This window comes from Lepisma saccharinum, chromosome 1 (genome assembly GCF_977018435.1).
Source record: "Lepisma saccharinum chromosome 1, izLepSacc3.1, whole genome shotgun sequence".
NCBI lineage: Eukaryota > Metazoa > Arthropoda > Insecta > Zygentoma > Lepismatidae > Lepisma > Lepisma saccharinum.
This window is the reverse complement of record NC_139229.1, coordinates 96,544,375-96,561,554: the sequence shown is the minus strand read 5'-3', so window position 1 is coordinate 96,561,554 and position 17,180 is coordinate 96,544,375. Positions and strand designations below refer to the sequence as shown.

At 40.7% G+C, this 17,180-nt stretch overlaps 1 protein-coding gene across 1 annotated transcript in view; it reads left to right on the top strand.

The window, feature by feature from the left end:
* The first annotated feature begins 1,354 nt into the window (after window positions 1–1,354).
* The window catches only part of LOC145998445 (hexosaminidase D-like), a 104,211-nt gene continuing 88,385 nt past the window's right edge, over window positions 1,355–17,180 (top strand). The window contains exon 1 of the mRNA XM_083134860.1: window positions 1,355–1,630. The gene's annotated coding sequence lies outside the window, so the exon portion shown is untranslated. The remainder of the gene's footprint in view (window positions 1,631–17,180) is intronic.

The following is a 17,180-nucleotide window of genomic DNA, read 5'->3' as shown; positions in this document are numbered from 1 at the left end:
TTGTATAATTTCCTCTGAACTTATTGGAAGACAAGGATTATATTGGGATTAAAGGGGTTTGAAGGGCACGAAGGAACCCCCGAAAGACATACCAAGTACTAAAATTAAGTAATGAAAATATTAGCATTTGTTGCATAATTGATGGTCATTAATTTCCTCTGAACGTTTCAAAAGGCAAGGATTACATTGGGATCATACGGCTTTGAATGACATTACAAAGATGATTTATATAAACTATTACTCAAAATAATGTGCATACAATTTTAATCAGAAACTTACTTTTCTCCAACTACATTTAACATCATTTTTGTTATTCGATTAGTATTCAATTATTCATCTATTTGACATTAATTTCATTGCTAGGGCACTTGTTTTTATGTAAATTACTTTGATCTTAACTATAGATAAGCTACGTAATGAATATGCTCTATTCTTATAGTCTTTTTACCTAATCGTGTAATAATAATATAATTATTTTAATTTAAACATTATTATTATTATTATTATTCCTGAGACACTTGGTTCGCCCCCATCCCGCCCCGAAATATACTTTTAGATACGTGCCTGGTATAACTGTATATCAGAATAACCGATATCCTGATATTTGAAATCTGGGTAGAAAATTATCCGATATCCGAATAAATTTTTATCCGGATTTGGCCATCAATAGATTGGAACTTAGCCAAGATAAGCCAATAAGGTGAAAGTGACGGTAAATAACAAAAATAAAATCAAACCGTTTCGTCTCCATAACATTCCTGCCGGCAGAAATAATTACTTTGAAATGAAAATATTGAAGAGGAAAAGCTACTGCATTCAGCAAATGTGTATTAACTTTCTTTTCATAAAACAATAAATATTCAATTAATGAAGTGGTGACAGCTGAAAAAGGGTTCTTCACCCCCACCACTCCATCAAGAAGTCATCATCCGCCAGTGTTTCCACATTAATCCTCGCGCTTCTAGATGTGAGAAATGAACAGTCTTCTGTTACGTAAAATTTAACACGATCTCTCCCCGCCCTCTACTTCCAATTACAATACGCGCCATTTCTCCTAGCACCGAAGATGTTCCAACATTCACGCACAACTGTTTTAATTTCTTTCAAAGCAATTCCAACTCGCTTCCTACTCATTTCCTTCCCCTATTTTTAGCTGTAAGCTCATTAGTACGTTTTGCTTGCGCTCACGGGGTCAAACCCACCTGCATCCCCCTCCCCCCGACTCGAGAGGGTCAGCGCGACATATCTCTAGGGATAGCAACACTTGTTCCTTTCTCCAGATGGGAAGGGGGCATAATGGAAGGTACACGCCCGAGCGTTGCCGAAGTTTCCCGAAGCGCCGACCCGAACAGCTCAAGCTTCCTCGCTTTTGTAGTCATGGATCCAGAGGACGCATGAGTCTGTACGGTTCGATGTGTGGAATTTACCGATTATTCTGAGCTCAGTGTATGTGTGTGCTTCACGGTGCAGGTGTGCAGTCTGTAATTGTGCCGCTGGTGTGGCGAATGTGAAGTGATTCCCCTCCCGTATCCGTGTGTGGTGCAGTGGTGCTCGTGAATGTGAAGGAAGAATTTCGTGAGCTTGAATCGGAGTAGAATTCCTTCTCTGAACGGGGCCATATCTTCACCAGGTAAATAAGATTTTAGTTTTTGCTTGAGAAAGGTTTGGCGCTTACGCTGTATTAACCAGACGCACCGTTTCCTAAGAACACACCGTCAGCATTACTGGGAGCTTGTTTTTAAGGCTTTTGTGGCTAGTAGCACAGTTTTTTTTTTTTGTATTTGAAAACATCACGTAGACCAGGTACATTTTGAGTACAAAACCTGGAATTTCGCGCATAACCTTTGTCCCTCATGTCTTTAAAGCAGACGTACTGAGATTGTCTTCTCGCTTGTTAAGTACGACGTATGGTGTACATTAAGACATGTCTCTTAATCAGGACACGATATATTTGCAAGCAAGAGGTCAGTGATGCTTCTGACAGTATTATAATTTCTTCTCCCTTAGGGTACGGACCACGGTGCTGGGGGAGGGGGCGAGGGGGGGAGAAGGTATTGTACGGAGTATACATCCGGCACCTGGGGCCAGGTCCGTACGACACAAAGACACAGTTCCAAACCAGATTCCTTTACTACCTTACTGGCACACACAGTGCGAACATACATGGATATGAATGAGCACACTCGTCCACAAAAGATGCGCATGTGTATACGTAATTTGTTGCCGAAATATAAACACACAACACCTGGTAGGTACATAAATGTATGGAGATAACGATAGAATATTTGTGTTGTGTAAACATGGCTCTTTTCGTCATGACCTACAATGCTGTGTGTAACTTGTGTAAGAATGATCCCCAGCATTGACATCAGTGGGTGATTGGGCTCAAGTTGTATGAAATAATTTCCGATAGGTTCTGCTTCGGTGGTCACAATATGCAGATTCCCTGTTTCATATTGCTCTTTTTCTTTCTACTTCTCTTTGTTTCGATTTCTTTTCTCCCATTTCTCTGCTTGTCTGTTTTCCTTCCTTTTCTTCGTTTTCACCATCTTCTTTCTTCGCTTTTTTCTGCTTCACTGTTTTCCTTCCCGTTCTTTCTCGTTTCTTCTGTCTCTCTTTATTTTCCTTCTTTTTGTCTCTCTTTTCTCTCTTCTTCTTTCTTTCCGTTCTCAGTTTTCCTTCCCTTTCTTCTTTATTCTCCCATCTTCTTTATTTCTTTTTTCTGCTTCTGTTTGTTTTTTCATTTCCTTTTTCTCCCCTCTCCCTTTTTGTTTTTCTCTATTCCTTTCGTCATCTGTCTCTGCCTTTTTCTTTCACTCTCCTTTTATTTCTATCTCATTCTTTCCAAGCCTTTGTCTTTCTTTCCTTCTATCTCTTTCTGTGTCCCTATCCGTTTCATCGGTGGAGAACCACTGGCGTTTGCATAGTGGAGCTGATAGGGCTATAGCCCCTCCTGAAATTTCGAGAAAATTAAAATTTCCAAATGAAAGCGGTAGAGAACTCAGGGGATCAAAGATGTAAATGCACCCCTCCTTTAAAACGGACCTCGATTACTATTTTCGTCTGAACAACTTTAAAACGAAAGCTAAAAATTCTAATTAGAAATATTATAGTAGGCTATATCCCACACCCTAAAACACAGCTATGTAACATCCATCCTTACAATTCCAACCCCCTCCGAAAAGATCCTAGTACACTAGTTCGGAAAACCACCTGATGTGGAGCATCCTATGGAACAATTGACAAAATATCATAAGTATTCACACTATAGTATATCCTTCCTGTCAATCAACACTAAACAGAGATTCCACTACTATTAGTGCGTATACTTTACGCTTTATTATATTGAATAAGCTTTCTTCAACTACACATGTCAAAATTCCACAAAAATCCAAACCATACATAATTTCAATCCGCATACACACACACCATAAACTGAAAACAACAACAACCTCCTAGCATCGAAAAAAAAAGACCTTCATCAAAATAGAAATGAAATATAAATAAAAATGTATTCCGTTTAAAACCTAACATTTTAAATGTCGAACTACTCATATTATGCATATGCAGATGCGTAACACTCTGTTTTGCATTCTTTCTGTTTTGGTGGGCACGAGATTGGGCTGTAGCCCACCATTGCCCCCACCCTGTGGCGACCCCACTGATACCCTGTGATTTTTCCTACAGCAATGGGACGCGGGTACATTTGCTATGTTATCATAAACCACAACTTGCACAGTTTTAGAATGTATCAGGACAAAGCACTTGATGAATTTTATCTTATGTTCATCTTGGGGGAGAGGTAACACTCCTGTTGAAGGGGGCTGGTGACAAAATCCCTGGGGAGGATACTTTCCCGATCTTAGTCAACTCTTCTATGCAATGTCTATTTAACCATCTCATTGTAAATTTTCCATTTCGTTCATAGTCTAACGCACCTCTGTCATTTATGCATATTGATTCACATAAGGGACCTTTGAATGAAAAAATAACAGTAGTGTGATATTTCCTGACCCTAGTAGCGCCGGCAGACATTTTTTCTAGGGATGGAGATGAAAATGAAAAGGTGCCATGATATGGGACACACACATAGTGTGGTGTTGTGGTGTTTGAAGATTTTCGACTGGGGGAAATTTAGGTATCTTCTTTCCAACCACTGGAAAATTATGTAAAGTATTTAAACCCTCTTCTCCCTAGGACCAACAATTCACAACCAGAATTCTTCATCATTGATTTTTTTTTTAGTTGGTGTTTTAAGTCCACTCTATGCACAGTAAGGCTAATCGGGACTGGACCTACGGTTTAAAGTGGGATCCGAACCACTGTGTCATGTGTCTCCACCGGGTATCGAACCCGGGACCCCTCTTCCTCATTGATGGATTGATTGATATAGGTTATTTCAATTTGCTTTTATGCCACTCTTGACTAATTGCAACGATGAGGATGAATGGTGATTACATTAGGTGGATGAAGGGACAATTGCTAACACATAATTGGACGACACAACACAACTTCTACAGAGGGTTATCCTGGCTGCACGCCCAGGCGCCAGACCCTCGTTAGTCCAGGGTGTACTGCGTACGTGGAAGTGAGGATGACATTTTGGTGTGTGCACGAAGGGTCAGAATTTAAGAGAGAGAAATAGAGCAACACAAATAAAAGCAAGTTAAACCGTACAGGAAGTGGAGGCAAAACTAAGAGAGGAAGAGAGTTGTAAAACAAATTAACAAGATTGGTTGTAAACAAGAATAAATAGATCCTAAGTCATTGCAGGGAAGGGGAACGCAGAAAAACAAATAGCAATAAAAGGATTACAAACAAAGAATTGATGAAACCTGACGTCAAGTTACAATAGAGTTTGTGAGCTGGAGAGAGACAATAAATGTCGCAACGCCAAAAAAGCCTAATAAATAGGCACCTGTATGCAGATAAAGTCTTGTAGTCTTTTTCAAACATTCTGGGTGTAATGAACGACCTTTCTGAAAGGCACTCCAATCCCTTCACGTATTATATCATCCTTGTAGGCAAACGAGGCTCTGACGCCTCAATGTGGTTTGTGTCCAGAATCCTGTCCATGTATGCTTGTGTCACTTCATCCTGATCGCCAATAACCATAAGTGGCAGAAGAGCGACGGCAAGGATTAGATGAAATTGATGAAGGGTTAAACATTCTATTCGGAACCAATACATAGGGGTTTTCCAATAGGAACTATGGAATGGTGTGTGTACAGTGGCGTACGCAAGGGGGGGGTTACCGGGTTTAAACCCCCCCCTTGAGCCTTTGAAATATTATGAAAAATGCTGTAGAGAAAAATTAAAAATGGCTAATTTATCACAGTCAAAGATCTGCGACAGTAATAAAAATAATAGTAGTAGTAGTAGTAATAATAATAATAATATTAACAATACTAATAATAATAATTTGAATTATTATTCCCATGCAGCATGGAGAAAAGCACAACATTTCAAACACACGCATCTTCAATAGTGAATGCCCTGAAAATAAACACAAATTCTTGAAAATTAAATATGAGGGAAGCTATGATTTAAAACAAAAAAAGTTGTTTTGTACATCAGCTGCAACAATGTTCAAAGAACATGCATTTTTTTCTGTGATCAATGAGCTTTAACTAAATAAATTTCTTTGTTCGTTGTAAGCTGCTAATGTAGATAAATGCTAGGCCTACAAGAATACACAATCACCAGCCACCTTCCCATTTTTTTGCGCGGTACATTTGAATTTCTGAATTCGAACTACAATAAGCTTAACTATTGTGAAATGTTTTGTTGGTAAGAACAACGATACAACCAGGTGTGAATTATAGTGCCTGAGCATAGTACATTTTGAGAGCGGTATTGGCGTGTTTCTCATAAATCTTTACAGTGTAGTTTGGGATCCGTCGATATGTCTAAACAATCTAAGCGGCCGCAAAGTTCAATAATGTTGAAGTGCTTTGTGAATCACCTAGAAGTGATAAATGTTTTGGAATGTCTATAAACTTACTTTTGAACAAAAACATAGACTCTGTGGAGTGGAATTTAGCAACATGTATTCTCCTGCCTCATTATCATCCTGGGTGAGTTCCCATAGGTAAAGGTAATGTAAATTTCCCCGTGCATATAGCACCGTGTCATGAAAGCACGTGTAGTGGTGTGGTGGGGCCCCACACATTCTCAATATCGGCCATTTTGCGGGTGATGTGATCAGCACCATGTTCCGGCAGCATTTATCCCCCAGGGTTACTCTCAGGTACCCATTGATATGATGCTGGCTGCGGGGACAAGGCTGGATAAATTCTAACCAATTCCGGGGATCTCCCGCGAGGTTGTCAAACTAGACTACCGCGGCTCCATGCCGCAGCTCCTTGGATGAGTTTCATATTTAGATTATTTCAATTAATTTAATATATTTGATTGTTTTTATGGATTATCATAAATAAATAACCATTGACTAGACAATTATTTCGTATCAAAGAAACAAAAAAACTCAAAGCATTTGTTAACAATCGAATTACTAGAAAATAATTTTGTCCTATTGCTTTCATAAATATATTTATGTACATCTATACTACTTAATAATACTAGTGATATTAGTAGTAACAGCAGCTGCATTAGTAGTATTATTAGTAGTAATTAAACTAATTAATTAATTATCAGTATTATTAATTAATTATGAATATTATTAATTAATTAAAGTATAGTCAAACAATGGTAATGTGAATTTGGAGAAAGTTTTAGATATAACCCCCCCCTTGATGAAATCCTGCGTACGCTACTGTGTGTGTATATGTGTGGCAACACTGATTGTGTTATAGTGTTCGTCACCTGTTGGCCGTGACAAATGTGGTCATGCAGCGAAACACAGTGGGACACACCGTGTGCATGTAGCGAAGACTCATTATGGTAATTTGTGTTCTATGAAAACCACACGTTTCGCCATATACGCTATTATTTCGGTCTGCATAAGCTCCCGACAGAAAAAAAAAGATCGCGCGATCCGACACAACTTAAGTGTACGCCATCATTCTGAAAACCAACCACGAACTCAGAGAAGAAATTCAACGCGTCATTGGCGAGGTTGAGCCACAATTACATGACAATGGGCCGGCCCCGTGGCGGAGTGGTTAGCACATCGCGTAACACGCCAGGGATCCCGGGTTCGAATCCCAGCCTGGGCGTGGATCTGTGTGTGTCCACTCATCATCACTCATCCCCATCTTCGCAAATTAGCCAAAAGCAGAACAAAAAGCGATGTAAAGCAAAGCAAATCAATAAACAGTAATAAACAATGCATGCAAATGGAATCAGAAGGTGACATTATGACAAAGCAGTCACAACGGCCATATGAACAAAAAAAACAAGTCTCATTTTTTGCAATTGCAATCGATCGTACCATACTTAAATTAAAGACATTTGCAATATTCTTACTGTGTGTGTTTTAACTCCCTCCCCCCATAATGCGGGAGCTCCTATGAGAAAACGCGCACAGACATACATATATATATATATATATATATCTTATATTTACTTGGAAGCGAGTGTATGTAATCCGTAACTGATTGTACTGGGGAGCTGAAGGGGCTACAGCCCCTCCCAAGATTTTAAGACCATCAAAATTTTCAAGTGAAAGCAGAAAATATCGGGAAAGACGTAAGTGGTAAATCCAAAACTCCCTTAAAATATCCCCTTACATTTTTGTTTTGAACAACTTTTAAAACGAAGATTTAAAATGGTACTTACCAAATATTTTATTATGTATCATGCACCCCTCCCCCTAGAACGCAGGTATGTAATATCCACCTTCAAAATTCCAGCCCCCTTCCAAAAAAAAATCCTGCATACGTTAGTTCTGTGGCCACTGCCGGATCTAAAACCCGCAAAACCCCACAGTGCGGGGGACCCGGAGACTAGTAAGCCTTTAGGGGGGCCCTCAACCATTGACATAGTAGAGGGTTCGTATATACTTATAAAAAAATAAACGTAGTTACTCAGAGGTACAGAAACGAATAAAATATCCCAGGTAAAGTTAAAGTTCCCTGTGCATGTCATGAAGGCACATTTAGGATATGTGCGGGAAGGGCCCCACATATTTTCGATGCAGGACATCTTGGAGGTGATGTGATCAGCACCACGCTCCGGCCGTATTTACACACCCCTCCCAACGGGTAACATTTGATTTGATTCTGGGTGGACCCTGGATCAGCTTTTTGCGGGGACAAAGCCGGAAAAATTTCGACCTTAGATAAAATCAGGCTACAATTTCATGAGAAAATAGTGTCATATATGTATATCACATCACCACCGGTTTCGAAACCCAGAGGGAGGGGCAGAGGGGGCTGGGCCCATCCAGTTCTCGTTTAACCCCCTTATAAGGGGCCCAATGCATATCTTCCAACATATTACATAACTTTTGCACACATAAACTTAACACACAACAGGTGGGAAATTACGCAGGATTCTGCTCTGAAATGGGCAGAATCAATAAAGTGAGACTTGTGCTTGTGCGTTTACCATTCCAGCATTTCCTTTTACAAACTGACAATGAATTAAGGAAAACGCATGTTATATTATGAATGAATATGTGTGAGAATTGAGGAAGAAGCATGGGAATACTGCAGTCTTCATGATCTTGAATGAGCCAGTCCATTGCAAAATAGGCTCCTTTGTTTCCCTTCGGAAATATCAAAAATCGCTCGCCCAGATGAAGATTTTATCTCGGGCCTTCCTTTTTTATGTAAATATGTGGGAAGATATTAAACTCCTATACAGGATTGTAAGAATAAGTATTATAAACAGAATATGATGATAAAAAATTATCAGTCAAAAGTTACATGTAAAGTATTATGTTGTATAATTACATAATCACAGTAATGCAGTAAATTTTTTGTCCAGCTAATAAAGTTCGATGTATCCTGATATATACGTTTTGTTGTCAAATACAGTTATTGAAATTACTATTTTTCAAAGGTTAATTCAAGTGTATTAGGTTCCACCTTAAGGAAAAAAAATACCCCTCTCCCGCAAACAGAAAGAAATCAGTATTTATGCTTCACTTATCTTTACCCCCCCCCCCAAATCTCTTAATAAATCGGTGCCTATGCACATAACCCCCTTCCCACCTTAAAAAAAAAATTAATTCAATATGGCGGCCACTAATATGGTGGACATCCACTTGGAACACACCAACGTGGTTCCCCCTAACCTGTTTCTATCAATTGTACCCAGCCTAACTCCTTTACTTTTTATAGGGGGTGTTAACGGACTTTTGAATCACCCTGTAGGTCACCTCGTATGCGAGTTTGTCAACATGAGATCAAGAATTACACACACAGACATTATATATGTGTAATATATATATATATATATATATATATATATATATATATATATATGTGTGTGTGTGTGTGTGTGTGTGTGTGTGTGTAAAATGTGTGTGTGTGTGTGTGAAGGTAGGTAGAGGGGCGCCTTTGGTAATATTTTGCGGGGGGGGGCAAGATTTGTAGATCCGGCATTGTCTGTGGCGTATGATTGACGATTATAATATCTTCGCTTCAGTAGCTACGAAATGCGCAACAGCATAACAAATTTATTGCATTTCCCCAATTCTACACTTTTCACAAGAAAGTTTCGCAAGAAACATGCAGTGACATGCACGGAAATCTTTATTGTGGGACAAGAATGTACTTACTTGTACGAAGTGTAGGCATTGAACCTTCTTCACTCAAGGAAAACGCTGCTGCCATGACTACCAGAAAGTTGTGTTCCGAGGTTGAAATTGTTCATGTTGATCTTCCATTATCTAAGATGTCCACCTATTTCCTCGTTGACCTAAAAACACAAAAGGAAAGGCGAATACATGTAAAGATCGTAATTTTAAGGCAGAAGGTTTATTTTGGTACCGTTCCCGCCACTCGGTGGCCTGTCGCCTACTGAAAAACCTTGGCAGCTGTCACGTGACCGCCTCCGCCCACTGACAGGAGCGCTGGAGACAGCACGTGTTTTGTTCTCTGCCAGCCAGACCTCGCCGTTCCGTTTGAGAGGAAAATTTGAACATTCGGTTCAAAAAAGAGAAAATGAAAGAGAACAAACAGAAGCAGAGAAAGGAAAGAAAGAAGGAGGGAGAAAAGAGAAGCAAAAGGAAGGAAAATAAAAAGAACCAAAGAAGAAGGGAGAAAAGTGAAACAAAAGGAAGGAAAATAAAGAGTTAACAAAAAGAAGAAGGGAGAAAAGTGAAACAAAAGGAAGGAAAATAAAGAGTTAACAAAAAGAAGGGAGAAAAGAGAAACAAAAGGAAGAAAAATAAAGAGAAACAGACAAAGAAGAAGGAAGAAAAGAGAAACAAAAGGAAAATAAAAAGAAACAGAAAGAAAAAGGGAGAAAAGAGAAACAAAAGGAAGGAAAATAAAGAGAAACAGAAAGAAGAAGGGAGAAAAGAGAAACAAAAGGAAGGAAAATAAAGAGTTAACAGAAAGAAGAAGAGAGAAAAGAGGAACAAAAGGAATAAAAATAAAGAGAAACAGACATAGAAGAAGGGAGAAAATAGAAACAAAAGGAAGGAAAATAAAGAGAAACAGAAAAATAAGAGAGAAAAGAGAAACAAAAGGAAGGAAAATAAAGAGAAACAGAGAAAGAAGAAGGGAGAAAAGACCCATATATTAGAGCTAAATGCATAAAAATATATATGAAGAATGTTTGGTAAACGCGGTAACCTGGAGAATAAGCTACTACGTTTTGTTACAACCTAGAAGTGCACGGGACTGTACAAATATTGAATATCGTTCGGCTACGTGTAAAGAACAATGAAGAAAATATCACCGACAATTCTGTTTGCATCACGAACACCGCAACAGCCATTGTCAAAATAATGAAAAAAAAAACGCCATCGTGCATGTCAAGCGTGATTACTTTTCTTGGATTGCAGATATAACCGTTCGTTATTTGTACGGTATGCAGGGTTTTATAACACTCTCGTCTTGTGCAGGGGCCTGACGAGGGTTGCGAATACAGCGTGCACCGATCGTCGCAGGATTAATAACAGGAGAGTAGCGATAATTGCGAAATTTCCGTCCACGGTAAAAGTTTATTGCAGTGGACTCATGCAAGGATTTGGAGTTTATTACCTGGAAAAACTAATAAATCCACAATTTTTCACGAGAAATAAAATACAAGTTTTATCCTGCTAAAGTACTACAGGGTGAGGAAAAATTCCGGCACCACCCTTTTAATTTGAAAACGACTTGTTGCAGGGCGATGAAATTTCGGATATGGGTAATTTGGCTGGGGCACACAAGATGGGGCTAGTGTGTATCATGGCGACCATCTTGAAAGTAGATAAGTAGAAAGAAAAATGTTCGTGCGTAGAGAAGTAGAGAAGAAGACTTTTCGAGTAATTATACGAGGTATGGTCGGAAAGTAACTGCTGTTTGGCTATCAGAAACGATTAAGATAAATTTGTATCACAGTTATTCTTCCGTGCACTTCTTTCCTACATAGTTGTATATTTATTGAGGTGTTTATATCAGCGGTATCCGTGCGATTTTTATATTCCCTCAACGCAGACCCGGACGTAGGGGGGTTTGGGTTGGGGGGTTATAACCCCGAACCGCTATCTGCAAAGGGGAAAATGTGTTGAAAAGGGGGGGGGGGCAGATTTGACACGTGGTAAACATGTAAAAATATAGTAACCCTCTGACGTAACGTTCCCTAAAAGTTACAAAGGAAATGGTTTATTATGGGACCTCACGATGTTATTTGCAGGGTTGTTAAATGTCCAGGAACCCATAAATTCTAATGGGTTCTATTGGGTCCCGCTGCAGGACCGGAACATTTTTTTCTCGCACAATTTAAATTCGGTACAAGTTGCGTATTGTTTAATTGAAAAAAGGTTCCTGGACAGTATTTAAATTGATCCGGAAAAAAGATTCCTGAACCATATTTAAAATGATGTGGTGAAAAGGTTTCTGGACCGAATTGAAATACTTTACAGATGAAAAGTTTTTTTTTACGGTCCAGAACCCATTTACGCTTGCTGATTTTCTCTCCTGGACCGGAACTGCATCTATTTAAAATTCCTTGGCCTTTTAACAACCCTGGTTATTTGCCCTGGCCCTCCATGTATACAAATCCAGGCCCATCTCCACGCAATGAAGACAATAACTTCTAACCGCTCTTTTGACACTGCCATTGTTGTACTCTTGACTGCCGTCCATCGTGACAGAGTGGTCAGCATAACGCGTTACGAATGTTTGAACCCTAATTTAAGGCATGGATGTCCCACCATCCATGTTATCAGTTCATCTCTATCGCTACGATAGTCTAAGAGGTACAAAAGTAACGTCAAATAAATAACCGAAGAAACTCCAATCAGCAAGGGACTTCTTGAAAATGCAGAAGCAGATGAAAATCGGTCGAGACTTAAAAACTAAAAAGGTGAAGCTTTCTTTGATTTGTTTCATACCCTGAAATCTATTGTTTACTTGAATTACTGGAATATCTAAAGCAAGGGTAGAAATCTTGACTTTAAAACAGTCTGATGGGTCGAGAAAGCCAGTATCTTTTGTTCAATTTGTCGATTTTTTTTACTTTTCTTTTCCGTTTTTTAGAGTGTAAGTAGGAGCGGAGAGCGGGGAATGTCAGCTATGCCACACACAACATTTTCTTGTCTACCTTGGCGACGTAAACTATTCAGCTACTGAAGGTTTTCTTCTAATCTGGTAACCCATTTTCAACTTTTCTAGTGATAAATGTGCAGATAGGGTATAAAAATGTAATATGTTCGGATGCAAATATAATTTTAACACCGAAAGGAAAACTCGTGCGACCCGGTTCACCGCGGATATGCAGGGGCGTTAAATACGCCACTGTTTGTCCGGGAGAGTGATTTCGATTTCGCGAGACATGGCGAGCCTACTGGGGAGGCCAGCTTCTATATGTCCACTAACTAACCAAATTCGTCAATGTAGTGAGTATTCCATGGCCTGGCAGTCGTTAGTTCGTTGAACCGTGGATAAAGATGCTGAATCATACCGACAGTGCAGAAAGAGAACACTTCAGAATGAAACATTGTAAACACTGAAAGGCTTTTCTCCTGTGATAACCCAGAAACCGAACTTTTGTATCTTATTTATTTACTCGCGGAATACGCATCTGTGACATTCCTTGAATTCACAGAAAAAGTAATACCTTTGGTTTCATTCCAACTAGGTCAGGGTTGGCAAGCCGACATAAACATGAAAGAACAAGTAAGCTAAAGTGTGCATTAACGATGGATTGCAAACCGGACGAAGCAGTCATAATCGCGTCCCAGAAAATCCGGTACGGAAAGCTGGTTGCAACAGTCCGGTTTGGTACCTATTGTTGTGAAGCGTGGACGAAGTTATGGATCTGGTTATGTTTTCCGTCGTAACTAGTGTTTGTTTTTCCAATTGTCGTTGCTTCCGTATATGTTGTCTAAGTCAAGGCGACAACGCCAGAAGGAGCCGCCCACTCGTGTTTTTCTGTCTTTGTTTTTGAATTTGTTATTTAGCGGCGCTTTTCTCCTACTTTTTGGCTAATCGTAACGATGAGGATGAGTGATGTTACGATGAAATTGATGAAGGGGCACTCACTCATCCCAGGGCAGAATTCGAACTCGGGGGTTTTTCTGTCGACTTTCTCGAAACTTATTCCTTACACAGAATTTGATCTCTTGTTACATGGGTTCTAATCAGCCAATCACATTTAACCTCATTAGTAATGCATCTAGCAAAGTACTATTTTATCTCTAAGTACGTTATGTAGTGTACGTTATGTAGAAGTAATCATACCAACTCCACTTATGGAGTGTTCAGAGCGAAGCGACACCCGGCAGGTCACAAGCGATACGGTGGTTTCACACCTAAGTGACAAGCGACAAGGGCTCCATTCAGGAAAGTACTCACTGCGAATGCGCCACAAACAGACCGAGGCGACACAAGTCTCTTTCGGTACCGTTTCCAAAAACGCGCCACTTTATTTCTTAGCGCTGCCATCGTTAATGATGCGCCGTCGGGATGCGCATTGTCATGAAGGTAAGAAATGTAATTGTATATCCTTCTCTTTGAACGAATTCCTGACGTCACGCTTGGTGAGAAGTGTTGACCAATACTGTGCATTGATGGTTTCTCGGAAGATGAGAACCTCTAGATACAGAATAAATGCCCTTCGCGCTACATTCTCAGAAGTCACAGACCTTCTTGTCCGCCGAATATGAGGCTCGTTCTCCTCAAAAAGTTTTCAACGTAACTAAACCCTTGCCTGGGACAAACATTCATCTCTTGTCAAATTCTCAGACCGAACAAATTTTCCTTCGACAAATATTTGATGAAAATGCACTGCACAAGACTGTCTGTCTTGGACATCCTGATTTTCGTCATCGCCTCGTAATCAAGGGGTCCCGGCCCGACCCCGAGCTATATACCTGGTAGAGCCACGTAGTGGTTCGGATCGGATCCAACTTTAAGCTGTAGGTCCAGTTCGGATTAACCTTTCTGTGTATAATGTGGACGTAAAAACAAACGCTAACATACATACATCCTGATTTTGACTGTTGCAACGGAGTCTGGCCATACCAAACCAAGCCGGGATTCGAACCCGAGACCCCTGGGCGCTATGCTAACCACTCCGCCACGGAGGTCGGCTGCTGCTGTTCGAGAAGCATGCTCTCCCCCTCTTCACCCCCTTCCACCAGGCGCCCACGAGCTAACCAATAAATTAAGTACTTCTGCAAATGACAGGGATTTCGCGGTTCATCATCACGGTTAAGTAAGCGCGGTATTGATCTTCTTTTGTCGACCTGTAATTAGCGGTACGCGGTCATGATGACCGCGTCCCTGTGAAACCTCCGTACATGCGTTCGTACGTTCAAAATCGCGTGTTGGACAAGCATCATCTCTTTATAAGATTAGAAGGGAGCCAGTCCTCTTGGTGCCCGAACGCGCTACGTCATCGACATTCGATCTCGCCGCCGAGTCTTTGGAAATGTCCCTTCATCCGATCATCACTCATCCTCATTCTCGCGATTAGCCAAAAGTGAAAGAATAGGGACGTAAAATAACAACAAAAAAATACAGATAGAATTCTACGCGGTCACTCATTGTAATGGCTAACTTATTAAGTTGAGTGGCGCTTACTTATACAGACCTGTGGAGCTCGAGCCCAATTTGCCCCTTTTCATTGTTATACATTTAAAGAATTATGACAATTTAATTACTAGGGCTAGGATTTTTATGACCTAAAAATCAACAAAGTATGCAAAATAAAAAATTCTGGACCTAAAATTTGAAACTATAATTTGAAAAATATGCCCTCACAACTGAACTGTTTCAAACATGGTTCATTTTACAAGCCCTGGGTTGCAATGGACAATGAATACTTTCTGTAAATTTTCAAAATAAAAATGATTGCCAATTGTCAGCCAGCAAAGCCTTGAACTGAGAAAAGCTTCTTTCTGTAGGGTGTTTTTTTTAGAGTGATAGACATAGGAGCACCATATTTAAAGTAAACGAGATCATTCGGCTCATGTTCTGTAGCATCGAGAGGAAATTTTTCTTTCAATAAAATTTTTCCATTACAGCACAATCTTTTGTTTCTTATTTTTTTTTCAAAACTTTCCTCATTTTCGTTGTGAATAAAACTCTGAACAGCTTACAAAAAATTCATGACAATGTGGGGGAGGGGAACTCGAGGGCATGGCCTTCACCTGGAGATTCAGAAACAACAAATAATAGGACCTAGGAGAGAATATTGGGATTGGGAAACTTCAAAGTGATTGTTTTCGCCTTACCACTAATGTGTTTTTTTCCTGTCGTTCTGGTCCACCGAGCGCTACACCGGTACACGCTCGTTTTTACCTTCCCTAACTTTTCAGTTTCTGCTGACGTATTGGATTGTCGATGAAGTATCGACGTTGAGGAATTCCCGCGTCGTCAACATATTTTTCTCCTTGTGAAGGCGCTGTCTCGTTGACCTGTTTCGCTCAAATGAGAATGGATAGGGGGTAGGTTCTTGTATTGGCTGCTCGCTTTCCGCCCTATTACCTGTCAGTACAAACTTACTTTTCCCTTCCTATATATTTTGAACTCCCCGATGGAGTGGTGGTAACGTCGCGGCTTTGCAATCAAGGGGACCCAGGTTCCATACCCGGTGGAGGCATGTAGTGGTTCGGATCCCACTTTAAACTGTTGGTCCAGTCCCGATTAGTTTATCTCAGCATAAATGGGGCCCAATCTTCAGATAACCCGAGACGCAACAGCCAGTGAGGGCCAGGGCCCACCTACCAACTGCCGGCCCCACTCCCACCTGCGGAGGTGGGAGATCAACCAACCAGTTACGGCGTGACGTGTGGTCGGCACGACGAACCCCAGTCATTGTTGTGGGTTTCCGTGACCGGGTTACTCCTTCGTAGCTCCCCAATTTCCTCACAAGGGTGGGTGGCCGCCGGTCCCATACAAAGGGCCGAAATCTCGGGGGAAAAGTTGTTACACTTCGTCCCGTAGCCGGAGCTAGTGTTGCCCACGGGACGAGACGGGACAGGCTTTTAAAAATTCGAGACGAGACGAGATTGATCATGTGTCCCGAGACAAACGAATATTTTCGAGACGAGACAGCATTTCCACGAGACGAGACAGGCCAAAGTCTCGTCTCGTGGGCAACACTAGCCGAAGCCCAAAGCATGACGCCTTAAGCTTAACACCCACTGAGACGCGGCAACAGAAAGCAACAGAACATCTCGTCCGCTTCTAAAGGTTATCGCCCACTGAGACACCGGAAACGGGTCTGTTGCCGTGTTTCTCCGCGACTCAGTGGGCGTCAAGCTTTAAGCTTTGGACGCAAGGTCATGGTGCGTGACTAATTCAATTTAGCCTCTCTAACTTTATCTTCTGTTCTGATATCATCATAGAAAATTCTGAAAAATGACATGAAGGAAACAAAACTAGTTTCCACTTGATGACCCAGAGAATACAGATTCCAAATTCTGTTGCCCTGGCTATTTCTTCTTTCATCACCAGGGTTGCACATAATCGCGTCTTTTGTCGAGTTTATTCAGCAACAAAGCATACTAATTCCATTGTATTGCCTTTGCGTAATTGGCACAAGCTCAATCGTGTGTTTCTTTCAGCCGTCGCGAGAGGCGCCATTGTATTCAGCCGGCGTCGACAAAA